Raw genomic sequence first — 20,985 nt, 5'->3', positions numbered from 1 at the left:
CTTTCTCCACATCCTCGCCAGCAGAACAGTTTTACTAACTAATTTTGTATAGTGATTTAGAAGAGTTTGATCTATTCTTCATAGGGAAAGCACATATACATGGAGGGATACTAAGTCATAATTGCCCTTCTATGATAAAAAGGGAATGTGTCTTATACTCAACATGCTTTATTATCTCCATAATATAGGGGAAATGTAATTATTTTTCATTAAACAAGCAAAACTCTCATTTGGTTTGGTGAGCCTTTCATACATTCGTTTTGATGTTGTTTTTGTTTTTGTTGTTGTTGTTGTTGTTGCTGTTTTCTCATTCAGTAACATTGGGAATTAGATCCGAATACATCATCTTTATTTGGTTTTCTATAGTTATGCATATTAACAGTAATTTCTTCCATCTATATCTCCATAAATCTGATGTTTGTTTAGGTGAGTGTTGTATGTGATACTGGTGAATAGCATATGGTTTTAATCCTCCAGGAATTACTTGAGAGCCAAGATATTAGTGGAAAGACTGAGCAACCTGTGAGCTAAGAGTTCTGAAATCTCTGCTGCTAGCCTTTCAAAATGACTGACCTAGCCTGTTAGTCATTTTCTCTACCTAGTATGTCTAGTCTAACTCTTGAGAGGAGAGGATGAAATATCTTATGCGTTTACCATGAGGGACTAAAGTAGGCCAATTAGCTTCAAGTGCTACAATTTAATATTTGAAATAAACTTGTAGAAAACAGCAATAAAGAGAGAGAAGTTGTCCTTAAGGCCATGTTTCTTCCTCTTCTCCATCTAAGAAACATAATGGGTGAGACAATTGATATTACATATGAAGAATCTTGAGTCAGACTTGAATTCCTGAAAGTAGTCCACTAGCAGAAGGCAAGAGCTACCCAGATCTACAGCTGTGCCTGAAGTCTTAAACCTCCCTACAATTATAAGTGAAGTAGACTGGTGATCTATGTTGTTTATAGATGTATTTCTCTAATAAACTGGCTGAGTTGTTGAGACTTTTCCACTTCTTTACTGTGTAAGCACGGCTGAACTGGAACTTGCTCTGTAGCCTGAGGTTGATCTCCGAGTACTTCATGACTTTCTTGAATGTTGAGTATGAGGAACGCACCACCACTCCTGGACCTAAGCTTTTCATGGCCACTATTCCTCAAGATCAAGATCAAAAGCCTGTATCCTTCTAGCCTCAAGATCTGTATCACAAGCATGCCCTCCACTCTATATTAAAAGTACAAATGAAAATAATTTTGAAATAACAATGCCTAATATGATATAATTATTCCTTGTTCAACTGCAAACTCAAACAATAAGCTTAACTAAATGGAATCTGAGATCACCACTCCCTTAGTCTGTTCATCTCCTTAAACACAGGATTCAGTATCATTTCACTTCCTGGTGCCCCTTTATTACTTGAACCCTACATTTCTATTTTGCCTTTCTAACTTTGTAATGTTTGTTTACAAAGCTCCTCATGAGAGTAAACTAGAGGAAAAAGTCAGTGCTGGACTTTTCTGAGACTTCCTATGTCAATACAAGTAAATATAATTCACTTATCTTCAGGCAGACTCTTCAGGCAAGGACAAAAGGCAGCTACATTCTTCACCAAAATATCATAAAAACAGTTTCTAGGCCATACAGTAATGTTCTCCGAAAATATTTCAGCTACCCCCCCACACAGTTCAAATCACCTACAGCAACAGTGTCTTCCATATCCCTAATAGAATAGCCCATTAAGCCCCAAATAATGTATTCTATGAGTTTCCAAATCCTTTATCCCTATATCTACATTCCATCAAACAAAAACATGGTCAGGCCTATTTTAGCAATACCAAATTCTTGGTACAACCTTCTGCTTTAGGGGTTTCATTGTGAGAAGAAACATGCCCAAAGCATGATGTCTTAAAGGACATTTAGTTGGAACTGCCTTACAGGGGTTCAGAGGTTCAGTCTCTGGCACGAAGCACAAATCATGGCAGCATCCTTGCCAACAGTGCTGAGGGAGGAGCTAAGAGATCCACATCTTGATCTGAATGCAGTTAGAAGACTAGCTTTTCCACACTGGTAGAGCTTTAAAGACCACCCTCTACAGTGATAAACTTCTTCCAACGAGGCCACACCTACTCCAACAAGACCATACCTCCTAATATGCCACTTTCCATGGACCAAGCATAGTCAAACCACCACAGGAAGACATATCAGTATTTTAATATGTTAGGTAATGAAATAATAAATCAGATTACTGGCTTTTACTTCTAAGTTCAGTTTTATTTTTCAACATATTTTAAATTAAAAAATAAATTTGTTACTGGGTATTCTGTGTATTTACATTTCAGATATTATCCCCTTCCCCTCCTCCTGCTTCTATGAAGATACTCCCACTCCCACCCACCCACTCCCACCTCAACACCCTAATATTCCCTACACTAGGGAAAGGAACCTTCAAAGAACCAAGGGCCTCTCCTCCGGTTGATGCTGACAAGGCCATGCTCTGCTACGCAAGTGGCTGGAGCCATGGGTCCCTCTGTGTGTACTCTTTGGTTGGTGGTTTAGTCCCGAGGAGCTCTGGGGTTAGGGGGGGTTCTGGTTGGTTGATATTGTTGTTCTTCCTATGGGTTTGCAAACCCCTTCAGAAACTTCAGTCCTTTCTCTAACTCCTCCCCGTGGTCAGTGTGGTGGTTAACTGCAAGAATCCTATCTATACCAGTAAGGCTCCGGCAGAACCTCTCAGGAGACTCCATATCAGGCTCCTGTCAACAAGCACTTCTTGACATCAGCAATAGTGACTGGGTTTGGTGGCTGTGTGTGCAATGGATCACCATGTGGGGCAGTCTCTGGATGGCCTGTCATTCAGTCCCTGCCCTACTTTTTGTCCCTGTATTTCCTCCTGTGAGTATTTTGTTCCTGCCCTATCTTAGTAACTAGTGCCTTCCATCCTTGACTGACACCTGCAGCAGAGGCTACAAATTATAGCTGCCCCAAGACCTACATGTCTGCAGCTTCCTGCCTGCTCCACAGCGTGGTCCAAATGCCTTTCCCTCTCTGTCTCCCTCTCTGCCTCCTGCAACCCAGATACCCCACATGTTCCCCTTCCCCCAGGATTTCCTTCCACCAAACTTGACCTAATCAGGAACCACATAGGGAATCAACACCTTCCTCTACAAGGTAGTCTTTCATTGGCCTGAAACTTCTTGTAGAAGTGGTGTTCAAGGAGGTCTGAGGTCAGTCTGTCTGTCTATCAACTCTTGCCGTTTCAGGGATTACAACATGAGTTTTAGGTATCTAAACTTGGACCTTTATGCTGGCAGGCAATGCTTTAGTGACAGACCCATGCCGAACCGTCTTACTAGTCAATCCACCCTTTAGTCTTTGATTTTGGCTTTGTTTTCCCTGTCCTCTCCTTTTTTTGTTTCTCATAATTTTTCTATATCTTTATTAGTGTCCATAAATGCATTCCACCTTATGGTTAAATAATTTTTCCAAGGATTTTAGCCAAGATCAATTTACAAACTCTTAGAGGAACATGCGTCAGAAACACAAAGAATGTTTCTGAGGAAAAATAAAAGTTTAAAACTACATACTCACTCACTACTCTGCTCAAGATTTCAAAAAAAAAAAGAAATTACAGATAGTAAACCCAAATGGATGTATGTGATGAAAGCCTTATTGAATATGATTAGTTAATGAATTTATTTAACATTATAAATGTATAATTGTGATGTTTTTAATACCTGTGCACACACTGACAAATTAATTAGATAGATTTATATTACATCACAATTGCTACAGTGTGAGTAACTTCTATGAAATGTCCTCACACTTAGACATAGTTAAGTTTTATATCATCATGTCATTACATAGCAAGGTAGTATATGATAGCACCCTAGTAAGAGTGTACAGAAGAATCTGAAGGATGGACTGTACATGAAGTAAATCATCCAAAACCAGAGTGACTAGTATTGCACGGAATGTCTTGAAACAGAAAGATTTCTACAACGAGGCTAAGGGCAAAGCTTAGCTAAGCATTACAAGATGGAGTCACTGTATAGAATAGATAGATTTGGAGAGCAAGCAGAAACATTCCTGGTTTTAAGGTACATAATTTAAAAATGTATCAGATTTTACCTAAGCAATTATCTTTCATCACAACTCAAATGATTTAATTCATATTACTTTTACTCTATCCTAAGAGAAATAATTAGCAAACAGGTCTGCTCTAATTTTTGGTAAGAAACTTAATTTAAAAAATAGGAGCCATATCTATAGTGTGAACTATAGCTTTATTATGAAAACAAATATCTTGGCTTTTGGAATAGCAGATTTGGCAAAGTAATAATTAAAAACGTAAAATAAGATAAATCATCCATCAGAGTACAAAGTGGACACTCTAAATGACATGTCTAGGTGACACTGAATATATTATGACATCTAATATGAAAATTTATTGCTCTTCTATATATGGAAACTAAAACAATTAGAACTCATATTCATTTACTTATATTGAATTGTGCATTTATTATTTATTTATGTTATGGGACAATGTGTCACGGCACACATGTGGAAATCATAGGACAACTTCTTTCTGGGAATCAGTTTCCTCCCTCTACCATTAGCAATAGGTTCAGGATTTCAAGCTTCAAAAAAAGTGCCTTTACCAAGCAAGTTATCTCACGAACCCCTACAATTTTTTTAAAAATGTGTTTTTGAATTATCACTTCAAATTTGGTAGATGTGAAGTTTGTAGGTTATTTGTAAATATATTGTAGTAACAGTGTATTTTATCGATTTTATAATCAAATAATACCAGGAAAATATAGGATGTCACTTACTGTATTTGTAATGCATGAGGAGTACTAATTAGCATGATCTATCAGGAAATGAATGAATAGCACAGAATTCATATAATATTGTCATGTGCCATCACTGTAATATATCTTAAAGCTGATAATTATCATTCTCAATCTTTAAAATTGTAGGCATTTGATTTTGAAATCTAAATACATAAAATATCCAATTAAGGGGTTGGGGATTTAGCTCAGTGGTAGAGCGCTTGCCTAGCAAGCGCAAGGCCCTGGGTTCAGTCCCCAGCTCCGAAAAAAAGAAAAAAAATCCAATTAAAAAACTGTAGACATTATCAACTCTATCTAAAAATATTAAAATTATTTCTAAGGATGTGGTTAATGTACTTTCACTTGAGGTAAATAAAATGTATAACTATTACATATTGTTCTATGTACAATTTAGAGATGATATGATTAGGAAGTATGTTCATTATACAACACTAAACATTTAACAATTCCAAAAAATTCACTTGTGTAATCAGTAATTCAAATTTTCCATTTCAACAGTGTTAGATTTTATTTCTTTCATACTGATTTACAAGATTAATTTAAATAACCAACTTTTTTTCACATTTCTCCCATTATATGTTCTTATATAAATTTGAGGGCTTTCATTCAGTAGTTTGAATTATAGGAAGAAATAAAATACTTGGGACATACATAAATGTAATTTATCCACCTATGCCAGTGGTTCTACACTTGTGGTTTGCAGCCCTTTAGGAGGTGAAACAAACTTTCACAAAGGTTGCATATCAGACATTCTGCCTATTTTATATTTGCCTTATGATTCATACTAGTCTTACAGCTACAGATACTAGTTAGCAATGAAATAATTTTATGATTTTAGGTCATCAAACATATAGAATTCTAATAAAGGGTTTCAACATTATGAAAGTTAAATATAATGACATAGTCTGAGGAATTTTTCTCTATTGATATGCTTTAACAATGCAAAAGTATTTTAAAAGCACATGTACCCTACAACCCCTAAGTATTATAGTTTAAAAACTATAGATTCTTCTATTTGAAAGAAAGTTCAAAAACAGGTTATGGGTTTAATGTTGTATTTCAGCTATTTGACTGCTTTGAGGGAGTGTGATGAAAGGAAGTGTAATGTTTCCCTAGGTGGCCCAGACTGTCTTCAAGAACTGTCTTCCTAGCTAAATCTCTTGGTAGCTCTCACTATGCTTGTGAACCAACTCACTTAGCACAGGTCAGTATTTTAAAAGGAAATCCTACTTAAAGTTAATCGATTTTTGTGAGACAAAAAAGATTCCCTTCTTAATCTCAGAGAAATAATTTTAATGGAAGAATGTCCTCTTCTCGGTATGTACTTTGTGCTGAGCTTCCCTGGTCCCGCTTTGCCAATTCAAGACTTACTTTCCAAGGTGTTTTTTTTTTTTTACATTTTATTTTTTTTTTATTAACTTGAGTATTTCTTATATACATTTCGACTGTTATTCCCTTTCCCCCCTCCCCTTCCTTATGGGTGTTCCCCTCCCAACCCTCCCCCCATTGCCGCCCTCCCCCCAATAGTCTAGTTCACTGGGGGTTCAGTCTTAGCAGGACCCAGGGCTTCCCCTTCCACTGGTGCTCTTACTAGGATATTCAATGCTACCTATGAGGTCAGAGTCCAGGGTCAGTCCATGTATAGTCTTTAGGTAGTGGCTTAGTCCCTGGAAGCTCTGGTTGCTTGGCATTGTTGTACATATGGGGTCTCGAGCCCCTTCAAGCTCTTCCAGTTCTTTCTCTGATTCCTTCAACGGGGGACCTATTCTCAGTTCAGTGGTTTGCTGCTGGCATTCGCCTCTGTATTTGCTGTATTCTGGCTGTGTCTCTCAGGAGCGATCTACATCCGGCTCCTGTCGGTCTGCACTTCTTTGCTTCATCCATCTTGTCTAATTGGGTGGCTCTATATGTATGGGCCACATGTGGGGCAGGCTCTGAATGGGTGTTCCTTCAGTCTCTGTTTTAATCTTTGCCTCTCTATTCCCTGCCAAGGGTATTCTTGTTCCCCTTTTAAAGAAGGAGTGAAGCATTCACATTTTGATCATCCGTCTTGAGTTTCATTTGTTCTAGGCATCTAGGGTAATTCAAGCATTTGGGCTAATAGCCACTTATCAATGAGTGCATACCATGTATGTCTTTCTGTGATTGGGTTAGCTCACTCAGGATGATATTTTCCAGTTCCAACCATTTGCCTACGAATTTCATAAAGTCGTTGTTTTTGATAGCTGAGTAATATTCCATTGTGTAGATGTACCACATTTTCTGTATCCATTCCTCTGTTGAAGGGCATCTGGGTTCTTTCCAGCTTCTGGCTATTATAAATAAGGCTGCAATGAACATAGTGGAGCACGTGTCTTTTTTATATGTTGGGGCATCTTTTGGGTATATGCCCAAGAGAGGTATAGCTGGATCCTCAGGCAGTTCAATGTCCAATTTTCTGAGGAGTCTCCAGACTGATTTCCAGAATGGTTGTACCAGTATGCAATCCCACCAACAATGGAGGAGTGTTCCTCTTTCTCCACATCCTCGCCAGCATCTGTTGTCCCCTGAGTTTTTGATCTTAGCCATTCTCACTGGTGTGAGGTGAAATTCCAAGGTGTTTTGAGCAGTGTCAGTTTTGGGGATTGCCTCCAGTCAGCAACATTCCCTTAAGTAAAATCAGACCCCAAATTATCAACCTGAGACATTAAGGCAAGACACTATAACTCTGAATTATCACTTCTGTGTGGGTGTCACTGAGACCTCAATGGATCTCAACATCTCCTTTCCAACCTTGACCCCACTTCCTTTGCACAAGTGTTGTTCTTTGAATTCTACAGGTTCATCTCTAGAACGTCAATTTTAACTACATCTGAGTCAACTCTTTAGGGATCCAGCCTTGAGAACTAGTCTGTTTCTGGTTTTCTGTTTTGTTTCATTTTTGTTTTTTTTTTTGTTGTTTGTTTGTTTTTTGTTTTGCTTTTTAAATTTACTTTACCAGAGAACCTCGATAATAATACTAAGACAGGTGGCAGAAATTATAATAATCAATACATGGGAGCAAGTTGATTACAAACATTAGAATTAAGCAGCTCATTTAGTAAATGTTACTGACAGCTCATAGTTGAAACACACCTCAGTAAGTTTTTTCTGAAGATGCCATAAGTGTGGTATTTCTTAAAAATAAAACACAACTCTTAAATATATTGTTTATTTATATTTAATATGTAAATATTTGAATAAATAGTGTCATTACTAGCAAATACAGAATAAAATAATAAATCTGCCTAAAATTAAACTTCAAATAACAAAATAATATTGAGGGTTATGGTTATTTGGAAGCCTTTACTTATTTTCAAGATTTGAAGAGAGAGTCTTTGTGAGTTAGAATTAAAAAGATATGTCCTTAATTTATTTTAACAGCCTGGACTCATGTGACTCCTTGGTAGTAAATTAAATAATAAAATATTGTTATAAAATTAAGATTGTAACATTTCAATTCTTTTAAGTAATGAGAAGAGTATTGCTCTATTGAAAGTGCCTGGACCTTCTGGATTCACAAAACTAAAGTGGTGCTTTTAAGTAAAGGAGCTCATAAATATATTGCAAAGTAATTAAATTGAATTGTGTTGGCTCTACGGTTTGCTTACAAGACAAATTTTCTTTCCTTGTCTTCTCTATAATACATGGATTGAAGGAACAAAATTTTATATAACTACTTGTGAAACCAAAGGTGAGTAGTTTTTAAGATCCATTTGCTATTTTGAGGTTATTCATAATTGATACCAAAGGCCAATGTTGATTGTAATTTCCCCAAGGAATGGGTTCCAGCCATGTTGCTCTAGATCTACCTAATTCCAAGGATTATTATTTTTTTTGGTTCTTTTTTTTTCGGAACTGGGGACCGAACCCAGGGCCTTGCGCTTCCTAGGCAAGCGCTCTACCACTGAGCTAAATCCCCAACCCCAGGATTATTTTTTTTTTAACTTTGACAAACTTTGTTTCACTCAGCTATAAATCATCCACATGTGAGATAATATACCAGCAAACCAATTTAAAGTATTGGCCCAACTTCCTTCTGAGTCTTAAGCGTAAATTATGCCTAAGAAATAATGAGACATTCACACAAAATTTAAAAGTAATGACATAGTTCATGCAACAAAATACAAATTAATTTTATAAACATGAGTGAAGAAATCATGTAATTAGATTGAGAAAAATGGAGCATTGAACATTTGTTAATAAGAAATAGAGCAATTACATTTCCTGTATTGGTGATATGTAATACCTAATACTTATTGAGAGAGAGAGAGAGAGAGAGAGAGAGAGAGAGAGAGAGAGAGAGAAATTTAAAGTGAATGAACAGCAGTCCTTGACATAATGAATACATCTGACACTGAATCCCAGCAAAGTCTTGATACTTCCTCACATGGATTTGATATTTATCTTCCTATTATAAAAGTTATTTCTCAAAACCGAAAATCATATCAAGCTGGTGCCTATGTAAGCCTTCACCCTTATGCTGTGCTGTCTTTATTAAATGAAAATACTGTTTACACTCTTAAAAGAAAGATATACATACAAAGTCAGTCATAAAACCTTTATCTGTAATAGTGTATGACATGCGAAGGCAATGGTGGCAAAAAGCTTAAGGGAGTCACCAACCAATAACCGATTTGTCTTAAGGCTCACTTTATTGATGGAATCCATACCTGGTACCACCTGAGTAACCAAGAACCTAAACATAGGTAACCCAGAGGGGGTGGTGATAAAATGACTCCTAATGACATTCTGCTATACTTAAATCAGTTTCTTGTTTAGCCAATGTCAGAGAAGCTTCCTTAAGAAGCACTTAGGAACAAATATACGGTCTCAAATTCAGTCATTATACAGAGCATGAGAGACCTTGGAATGCTCAGTCTTACATGGGTTATCTTTATCAAATCCCTCCCTTCACAGTCCATTGTACCACGAGGAAGAAGAGGTAGAATGAGTTGAAGAGTCTGAAAGGAGAGAAGACTCCCCAAAAAACAAGGCCCCCTAAAGCAAGATGAGCAAAGATTATATGAACTCATAGAATCTGTAAGAACATTCACAGAACCTCCATGGGGCTGTTCCCTGTCTTCTACACTTAGATTATGGCCTCCATTTTAGTGTTTGTCTAGTATTCCTGAAAATGCTAACGAGTGAGTCTCTGGTTCTTTTGCCTATTCTTGAGATCTTTTCCTTTGGTTGGTTCATCTTGTACAATTTGATATCATAGTTTTTATTTTATTTTGTAATACCTTTTTAAAATTATTAAATGAATGAATGAAAGAATGAATGAATACCTAGCCATTAGGGTTAAAAACTGAACTATTGTTTATACTTCTTAGGAAAGAGAAAATCAGTTTACTCAAATGGATTGACATCAATCATTCCAGTACAAATCTCATGTTCAGGAGTAGCTGACCAAAAATTAATGGACTCCACAGATTTATTTCTCTTTGTTTGTTTGCTTGTTATTTTTGTTTGTTTTGTTTTTTGCATTTTGTGTGTGTGCTTTGATCAGATTACCATTGACTTTTGGGGTTGTGGGGGGTGATTTATTTTATATTCTTGTTTGGGGTTGTTTTGTTTTGGTTGTTGGGGTTTTTTTTTTGTTTTTTTTTGTTTTTTTGTTTTTTTTTTAGGAAAAAACTTAAAATTCAATGGGTAGGGAGGGGAGAATCTGAAATGATACAAGGAGAAAGGACATAAAATACTTTTAAATTAAAAGTTTTAAAAATATAAACTAATAATTACAAAAACAAAATTAAAAAAAATCCCTTACAAGATTTTCGAGAAACTTATAGCAAATGTTCAAAGATCCTCTCTTAGGAAATGAGTGGAAAAATTGTTAACCTGTTGCTTTTTGTTGAAATTCTAGCCTGTCTTCCTTAAAGATAATATTTTTGTTGTACCCAATCACAAAGTTGCTTCCACTTTCAAGTACTACACAGAAAGCAGGAAACCTTGTCAACTCTCTATTTCTCTCCCAGAATTATGCATCCAATACCAAATTGTACCTGAAATTCTTTCTAACATATTTGTACTGAACTAAACCAAAATTCCAATCACAATAATTCATCTTTACTATAACCTATATAACCCTATCCTCTAATCAAAATTTAATGTTAATAAAATAATTCTAGGTACATATGGAATCATGAATATTAGTAAGAAATTTTGATTATATAGTTTAATTAAGCTCTCTACTAATAAACAATTTCTGTATGAAGAAAAATTGACATACTTATAATGTCTTATTTAATACATTTCTTAATTTCCTTTTGTCATTTGTACATTCAATATATTCATTAATGCATTTTTCTTTTCATGAACTCCATATGGCACTTTTTCCATTTTAATGACATTGTAATAACAATCTTTACTTATCAGTATATCATGCATCCTATTTCTTTAACAGATTCCAACAATTTGAGTGGGGTAAAGATGAATCCTCTAGCTCACGTATGTGGCTGAGGACTCAAGATGTCAGTGAGACCAGCTTCCAGTACTGCACTTTCAGATAGTGTAGTTGTGCCACATCTGTTAAAACAGTAAAATTCTATGTCTTCAGCTATGCATTAATGTATGTGCATTAATGAATTATACATTAATGCATTAATGTATGCATTAATGAATTAATGTATAATGTATCATTATACATTAACAGTAGAATCTTAGCAACTGCATAAAATAGAGGGCAAATTTGTGCCTTCTAAGTCTGCCCTCAAAACACTTTATGTACCAATAATATATTTATTCTAACATAATACTATTAAGTTCTGCACTTATTCTTATATAATATTATAATCACAAGTAATCATGTTTGCATTGATTAAAAATATACATAAATATAATATTTTTTAGAATATGTGAATGCTACAAATAATCAAACTTCTCTTTCTCTATAAACAAATCCATAACTAAGTATTGCTTTTTTGGCCTATATTGGAATGTACAATGTCTCCTTAAAAACTCTGCTCACACACATATTTACTGAGGACTATTATGCCTACTATCCTATGATTAGTCCTTGTATTCTATATATTAAAGTAACCTTTAGGTTACTTTCACTTCATCTTCTGGATCATCTCTGAAGAGTTGACAAGATTTATATTCATTCCTTTTTCTCTCCCCAAGATATTTTTAGTTCAATCACAATGTTAACTACTCAAGATAAAATACCACAATTGATAAAACCAACAAACTGAGAGATTTTAAAACATTAAGAAAGGTTGTATGTTTCGGGTTAAACTTTAATTTTTGGTAAACTTCCAACTGAAAAACAGTTTAACATCATAGCACAGTTTACATAATTATGTAAAAAGTCATTGGATAAAAAGTAAACAATTCTTACAAGTTAATAGTTAAGACTAAGTTTTATGCAGATGTTGGATATAAAAAGTTGATTGGCAGGCACTGAGTTGGTTCAGCTGGTAAAAATGCCTGCCCCAAATCATGAAACCCAGAATTCAGCCCACTTATGCCTACAAGTTAGAAAGAAAACCAACTTGATTTTCTTGTGAGTCCTTGAATTATTATCTTGTGAGCCCCATGTGTTTGCTCATACACAAAAATAAACAAAAATAGCAAATTGTAAGATTTTCTATATTTATAGTAGATTAAGGTGTAAACAGATAAAAAGAAAAAATACAGAATCATAAAAGTATCGATTTTGATGAGTTTGTACTATTTTTCCTAATAGTTTAATATTTATGGGATATACTTCTATACTTTACTTAACTTGCTAATATCATTTTATAACAAAACATTTATTCTTTATTGAGGTATACATTTGGAAGTTGACATATGTAAGTTTAAATTAAGCAGTCACAAAATAACATTTTCTCTTTGTGAGCAGGATTCATAATCTAGATCCATCATTCAAAATTTATTTAAACTCACAAAACAGGTTATGAAGGAGAGAGAAATTTGTGCAGGAGTAGTTCTAGAAAATGTAGAAAGAGAGGGTTAGGAGGTGAATGTAATCAATAGACATTGCTTATCTGGAATTTTTGGAATTAAAATTAAAATTTAAATATTGGCTCAGGCACAAAAATAAAACAAGTGTGTGCAATGAGATGTCATAAAGTCTGATTCTGCTCTATTTTGGTGTAGCTAATTCCCTAGAGTATTGTGCTCCCCATCAATTGCTTGTGAGAGACATTAAGAATGTCCACCAGTCCTAAGTTATTATTCAATCAGCAATATAATTTTGTTGACCATAAATACATTTATAAACAAGAAAATGATGGGAACCAAAGAAAGAGCAATTTGGTTTTAGAAATTGGCCGTTCCTATAAAATTAAAAATAATAATAACAGATAAGTCAATAAATGAATAACAATCTTTACTTAATAGTATATCATGCATCCTATTTCTTTAACAGATTCCCACAGTTTGAGTGGGGTTAAGATCAGCTCCAAAAAAAAGAAAAAAAAAAGATGCATCTTTTAGCTCACATATGCGACTGAGCTGGACTCGCGATGTCAGTGAGACCAGCTTCCATCATTGCAGGTACAGATAGTATGTTTGCTCCCCATCTGTTCAAAACAGTAAAATTGCTTGGCTTTATACCTCCCTTTATCAAATATCAGAACTGAAGGCCTGACATTCTCAGCAGTGTCAATCCCAGATGTCTCTACATCTTCCTTTTTTATCGACAACTGGAAAGGGGTCTTTGTTATTTCAGTAAAATAAATTTACATTATACTCTCAGACTGCCTTTAGAGACTTATACTGCCAAGAAGAGACACTGGACCAAGGCAATTTACAGAATAACACATTTAATTGGAGATTAAACACTATCAGTTTAGTCCATTATCATCATGGTATTGACCATGGCATCACAGAAGGAGTAATGATGATGGGGAAGTAGCTGAAAGCTATATCCTGAGTGTAGGCAGAGAGAAAGAGACATTGGATCTGGCCAATGAAACCTTTAAGCCAACCTCCAGTGAGAAATCGCCAAGAAAGCCACACCCCTTAATTTTTCTCAAAGAGTTCTAGTAACTGGACACTAAAAATTCAAAATATGTTCTTTGCAAAACTATCACGTGAATGGTCTCTTGGTCACTTGCTAACACTTTTCCTCTCTTATACCTGTAGAGCTAGGCCTGCATAGCCCAATCATCCTCAACATTAAAGTCTTCCAAGCTCCTACTAGAGTAGCCATTAAGTACTGCTTAAAGGATCCAATCACTTTCTAGTCGGGAATCCTAAAATCTTCCATATTTCTCTAAACAACAGCCGGGTCAGTCCTATTATAGCAATGCCTCACTAAAAAAACTTTTTAGAATTTAATGAAAATGAAGGTACAACATACCCAAACTTATGGGACACAATGAAAGCTGTGCTAAGAGGAAAACTCATAGCGCTGAGTGCCTGCAGAAAGAAACAGGAAAGAGCATATGTCAGCAGCTTGACAGCACACCTAAAAGCTCTAGAACAAAAAGAAGCAAATACACCCAGGAGGAGTAGAAGGCAGGAAATAATCAAACTCAGAGCTGAAATCAACCAAGTAGAAACAAAAAGGACCATAGAAAGAATCAACAGAACCAAAAGTTGGTTCTTTGAGAAAATCAACAAGATAGATAAACCCTTAGCCAGACTAACGAGAGGACACAGAGAGTACGTCCAAATTAACAAAATCAGAAATGAAAAGGGAGACATAACTACAGATTCAGAGGAAATTCAAAAAATCATCAGATCTTACTATAAAAACCTATATTCAACAAAACTTGAAAATCTTCAGGAAATGGACAATTTCCTAGACAGATACCAGGTATCGAAGTTAAATCAGGAACAGATAAACCAGTTAAACAACCCCATAACTCCTAAGGAAATAGAAGCAGTCATTAAAGGTCTCCCAACCAAAAAGAGCCCAGGTCCAGACGGGTTTAGTGCAGAATTCTATCAAACCTTCATAGAAGACCTCATACCAATATTATCCAAACTATTCCACAAAATTGAAACAGATGGATCACTACCGAATTCCTTCTATGAAGCCACAATTACTCTTATACCTAAACCACACAAAGACCCAACAAAGAAAGAGAACTTCAGACCAATTTCCCTTATGAAAATCGACGCAAAAATACTCAACAAAGGTCTGGCAAACCGAATTCAAGAGCACATCAAAACAATCATCCACCATGATCAAGTAGGCTTCATCCCAGTCATGCAGGGATGGTTTAATATATGGAAAACCATCAACGTGATCCATTATATAAACAAACTGAAAGAACAGAAATACATGATCATTTCATTAGATGCTGAGAAAGCATTTGACAAAATTCAACACCCCTTCATGATAAAAGTCCTGGAAAGAATAGGAATTCAAGGCCCATACCTAAACATAGTAAAAGCCATATAGAGCAAACCAGTTGCTAACATTAAACTAAATGAAGAGAAACGTGAAGCAATGCCACTAAAATCAGGGACTAGACAAGGCTGCCCACTCTCTCCCTACTTATTCAATATAGTTCTTGAAGTTCTAGCCAGAGCAATCAGACAACAAAAGGAGATCAAGGGGATACAGATCGGAAAAGAAGAGGTAAAAGTATCACTATTTGCAGATGACATGATAGTATATTTAAGTGATCCCAAAAGTTCCACCAGAGAACTACTAAAGCTGATAAACAACTTCAGCAAAGTGGCTGGGTATAAAATTAACTCAAATAAATCAGTTGCCTTCCTCTATACAAAAGAGAAACAAGCCGAGAAAGAAATTAGGGAAACGACACCCTTCATAATAGACCCAAATAATATAAAGTACCTCGGTGTGATTTTAACCAAGCAAGTAAAAGATCTGTACAATAAGAACTTCAAGACACTGAGGAAAGAAATTGAAGAAGACCTCAGAAGATGGAAAGATCTCCCATGCTCATGGATTGGCAGGATTAATATAGTAAAAATGGCCATTTTACCAAAAGCAATCTACAGATTCAATGCAATCCCCATCAAAATACCAATCCAATTCTTCAAAGAGTTAGACAGAACAATTTGCAAATTCATCTGGAATAACAAAAAACCCAGGATAGCTAAAGCTATCATCAACAACAAAAGGACTTCAGGGGGAATCACTATCCCTGAACTCAAGCAGTATTACAGAGCAATAGTGATAAAAACTGCATGGTATTGGTACAGAGACAGACAGATAGACCAATGGAATAGAATTGAAGACCCAGAAATGAACCCACACACCTATGGTCACTTAATTTATGACAAAGGAGCCAAAACCATTCAATGGAAAAAAGATAGCATTTTCAGCAAATGGTGCTGGTTCAACTGGAGGGCAACATGTAGAAGAATGCAGATTGATCCATCCTTATCACCCTGTACAAAGCTTAAGTCCAAGTGGATCACGGACCTCCACATCAAACCAGATACACTCAAACTAATAGAAGAAAAACTAGGGAAGCATCTGGAACACATGGGCACTGGAAAAAATTTCCTGAACAAAACACCAATGGCTTTCGCTCTAAGATCAAGAATCGACAAATGGGATCTCATAAAACTGCAAAGCTTCTGTAAGGCAAAGGACACTGTGGTTAGGACAAAACGGCAACCAACAGATTGGTAAAAGATCTTTACCAATCCTACAACAGATAGAGGCCTTATATCCAAAATATACAAAGAACTCAAGAAGTTAGACCGCAGGGAAACAAATAACCCTATTAAAAAATGGGGTTCAGAGCTAAACAAAGAATTCACAGCTGAGGAATGCCGAATGGCTGAGAAACACCTAAAGAAATGTTCAACATCTTTAGTCATAAGGGAAATGCAAATCAAAACAACCCTGAGATTTCACCTCACACCAGTGAGAATGGCTAAGATCAAAAACTCAGGTGACAGCAGATGCTGGCGAGGATGTGGAGAAAGAGGAACACTCCTCCATTGTTGGTGGGATTGCAGACTGGTAAAACCATTCTGGAAATCAGTCTGGAGGTTCCTCAGAAAATTGGACATTGAACTGCCTAAGGATCCATCTATACCTCTCTTGGGCATATACCCAAAAGATGCCTCAACATATAAAAGAGACACGTGCTCCACTATGTTCATCGCAGCCTTATTTGTAATAGCCAGAAACTGGAAAGAACCTAGATGCCCTTCAACAGAGGAATGGATACAGAACATGTGGTACATCTACACAATGGAATATTACTCAGCTATCAAAAACAACGAGTTTATGAAATTCGTAGGCAAATGGTTGGAACTGGAAAATATCATCCTGAGTGAGCTAACCCAATCACAGAAAGACATACATGGTATGCACTCATTGATAAGTGGCTATTAGCCCAAATGCTTGAATTACCCTAGATCCCTAGAACAAACGAAACTCAAGACGGATGATCAAAATGTGAATGCTTCACTCCTTCTTTAAATGAGGAAAAAGAATACCCTTGGCAGGGAAGGGAGAGGCAAAGATTAAAACAGAGACTGAAGGAACACCCATTCAGAGCCTGCCCCACATGTGGCCCATACATATACAGCCACCCAATTAGACAAGATGGATGAAGCAAAGAAGTGCAGATCGACAGGAGCTGGATGTAGATCGCTCCTGAGAGACACAGCCAGAATACAGCAAATACAGAGGCGAATGCCAGCAGCAAACCACTGAACTGAGAATAGGTCCCCCGTTGAAGGAATCAGAGAAAGAACTGGAAGAGCTTGAAGGGGCTCGAGACCCCAAAAGTACAACAATGTCAAGCAACCAGAGCTTCCAGGGACTAAGCCACTACCTAAAGAATATACATGGACTGACCCTGGACTCTGACCCCATAGGTAGCAATGAATATCTTAGTAAGAGCACCAGTGGAAGGGGAATCCCTGGGTCCTGCTAAGACTGAACCCCCAGTGTACTAGACTATGGGGGGAGGGCGGCAATGGGGGGAGGGTTGGGAGGGGGGAGGAGGATGTTTGCCAGGAAACCGGGAAAGGGAATAACACTTGAAATGTATATAAGAAATACTCAAGTTAATAAAAAAATAAATAAATAAATAAATAACTTGTCCTAATTACTGTTCTATTGAGGTGAAGAAACCCCCAAGGCCATGACATTGTTCGTTGTGATTTTATAGAAACTCACTAAAGAACTTCTGTTGCTGTTCGGGTGGCTTTATGTCACTTCTGTGGACTCTGGCCAATTGGCAGAGGCCAATGGTTTCTTTGGGATTGAACTGTCCTTGCTGATTCATAAATGGTGTTTGTGAGTGGATCAAGCTGATGCTTCTGATTCATGTGAACTGAACTTCTGATATCCTGAAAACACAGATTGTACTTTCTCCATCGAACTATTTCTAAACAGGTTCACATTCTCCTTTGCCCTATTAACCTTTCGTTTCTACTACCTATGGTAGGTGGTGGTCTAGAAGGGAGGTTAAAGCATTTATCTACCCTTATTAAAAGTATGCTTTGAAAAATATCAGCCTTCTAGTTAGCTATTATTCAAACATATGACCCTACTAGGGCCATTCTCATTCAAACCACCACATAGACTTCAGGTGAATTTAATCTTCCAATAATAGAAAGATGGACTAGCAGATAAGGGCAGCCAGTACTCTACTAGATGATGGGAGTCAGATGCCAGCCCCTACCTGACAGCTTTTAACAATTATGATTCTAACTCCTGGAAATTTGAGGCTTCCTTCTGTCTTCCAGGGGCACTTGATGCACGTGGTGCACATACCTGCAAGCATGCAAAACATTCATACACATAAAATGCAAATAAATCTTTGAGAAATACCTTTCCTTCTTCTTGTTGCTCTTTTTGTTGCTTTTAATATATGAAGGTTTTAAGATGGGGAGGAAGGGGATGGAGGGACAGAAGAGGAAAAGAAGTAGAAGAACTGAAAGAAGAGAAGGAAGAGGAAGGACAATAAGAGCAACAAAGAGAGCAACAGGAAGAAGGAAGAAAATGGGGAAGGAGAAGAAGAAAATGGAAGAGGAGGAGAAAAGAAGAAGAAGAGGAGAAGGAGGAGGTGGGAGAGGAGGAGGAGGAAGAGGAAGAGGAGGGAGAGAAGGAAGAGGGAGAGAAGGAAGAGGAGGAGGAGGGAGAGAAGGAAGAGGGAGAGAAGGAAGAGGAGGAGGAAGAGGAAGAGGAGGAGGAGGAAGAGGAGGAGGAAGAGGAAGAAGAGGAGGAGGAAGAGGAGGAAGAGGAGAAAGAAGAGGAGGAGGAAGAGGAGGAGGAGGAAGAGGAGGAGGAGGAAGAGGAGAAAGAGGAGGAGGAGGAAGAGGAGAGGGAGGAGGAAGAGGAGGAGGAAGAGGAGGAGGAGGAAGAGGAGGAAGAGGAGGAGAGGAGGAGGATATTAGTTCTCTAAACTAGTTTTCCACTTATGTTCCTCGAATTTCATCCCCACCTTAACAATTTGAGTTGGTAAAGGGAGACTAAGAAGTTTGGTGGAAGAGCAAATCTTTAAATATATAACACTAAGTGTAATCAGTAAAGTTACATAAAATTAAGAATGAGGAAAATAATGTCTTGCATTTAAAAGAAATTGTGAGGCAAGGGAGGTGATGGTTATAGAACAAGGAAGGGTATAAATTATATAAATACAGAATCATGCATGGAAAGTCTCGGAAAAGGAAAAAAATATACTGCCAAAGACTGATATCTTTATTTCATAAAACTAATAATTTCATACATGTACATATGTATCGATCAAACGTCTACTTGAGCATTTCTTTTTCTACAACCATCACAACAGCCCCCAATTTCATAAATCCTCTCTCCCCTTTCTTTCTCTTTATTTTTTTTTAACCCATGGATCCCACTTTAAACTGTGTGAGTACGGGTGTAGGTCCTTCTGTGAATGGTGCAGCATTCTGAAAGAACACATACTCTACTGGTCTCAGCAGCCGTCAATTGCCAACGGTCCACAATTAGCACTAGAAATTCCTGACCTCCTCCTGTTCCAAGCTGAGGTTTGCTGGCTTCATTTTGTGCTTGTCTTTGCCTGCAATCCTAGCTGCTGTGAGTTCTTGTGTGAAACTGCTCTATTTTGGGGAGAAAATATTGTTCCATTGGAGTTATACACTGTTCGGATTCTTAGGATCTTTTCTGTTGAAATGTTTGTGATAATTCTTGGAAAATCAGAGGAGCTGGTGTAATACAGATGACACTTTAGGGCTGAACACATTGAAATCCCTTATTTTCTGAATGTTGATCTCTTATGTGTCTCCATTAATTGATATTTTAAAGTTGATATATTGAATTGATTTTACTACTGTGGTGGTTTAAATGAGAATAACTCCCATAGGTTCATATGCTTAAATACTTATTCCCTGGCGAGTAGAATAGTTAAGATTAGGATCTATGGCCTTGGTCACTGGCACATAGAGACTTTGATGTGTCAAAAACCTATACACCATACTCAGTTAGCTCTCTGCCTTATTTTAAAAGGAGAACTCTCAGCTACTATTCCAGCGCTATGCTTTTCTGTCTGCTGCCAGGCTCTTTATCATGGTGGTCATGGACTCACTATCTCACCCTATAAGCCCCAATAAACTGTCTACTATAAATTGTTCAGATTATGCTGCCTCTTCACAACAATAGGACTTGGAGTTATATAAATCTGAGTTCTATTCACTACATGATTTCCGTTCTTATTCTATAAAGACAGTGTGTAACTCTGTGTGTGTGTGCGTGTGTGTGTGTGTGTTTCTTTGTGTCTGGGTATCTGAGTGTATATTCAGGCATATGTAAGTTTTGGATATATATGTTAAAATTCATGATGGCTTTTTATTTTTGTTAACATTAGAATTTGTTAAAATTAGAATTTGCTAGGTAATTACCTTCTTGATCTTTAGGTCAGTGTAAATCTGTGGGCTGTTCTGCACGTGAAATTAAAATACTCAGCAGTTTTGCTTCCCTAACCTATGGCTTTGTTACCTGACCCTTAAAACAGGCTTCACTGTGAACCTGGAGATGCCTCCACCGTGCATCACTGCAGTTTGAGATAATTGGTTCTGTAATTACAAGGGTTCTCTTAGGAAAGTGGAATCAAAGCAATAATACTGCAATTTGCACATTGATCCTTGTACATCATTCTGTCAGACTTCTGGCCCTCAAAGGTTTCCAGAGACTATTATAATACCGCATAATACATTCATTTTGCTCTCCGCACCATTT

This window comes from Rattus norvegicus, chromosome 7 (genome assembly GCF_021556685.1).
Source record: "Rattus norvegicus strain SHRSP/BbbUtx chromosome 7, alternate assembly SHRSP_T2T, whole genome shotgun sequence".
Classification (NCBI taxonomy): domain Eukaryota; kingdom Metazoa; phylum Chordata; class Mammalia; order Rodentia; family Muridae; genus Rattus; species Rattus norvegicus.
This window is presented reverse-complemented; position numbering follows the sequence as displayed.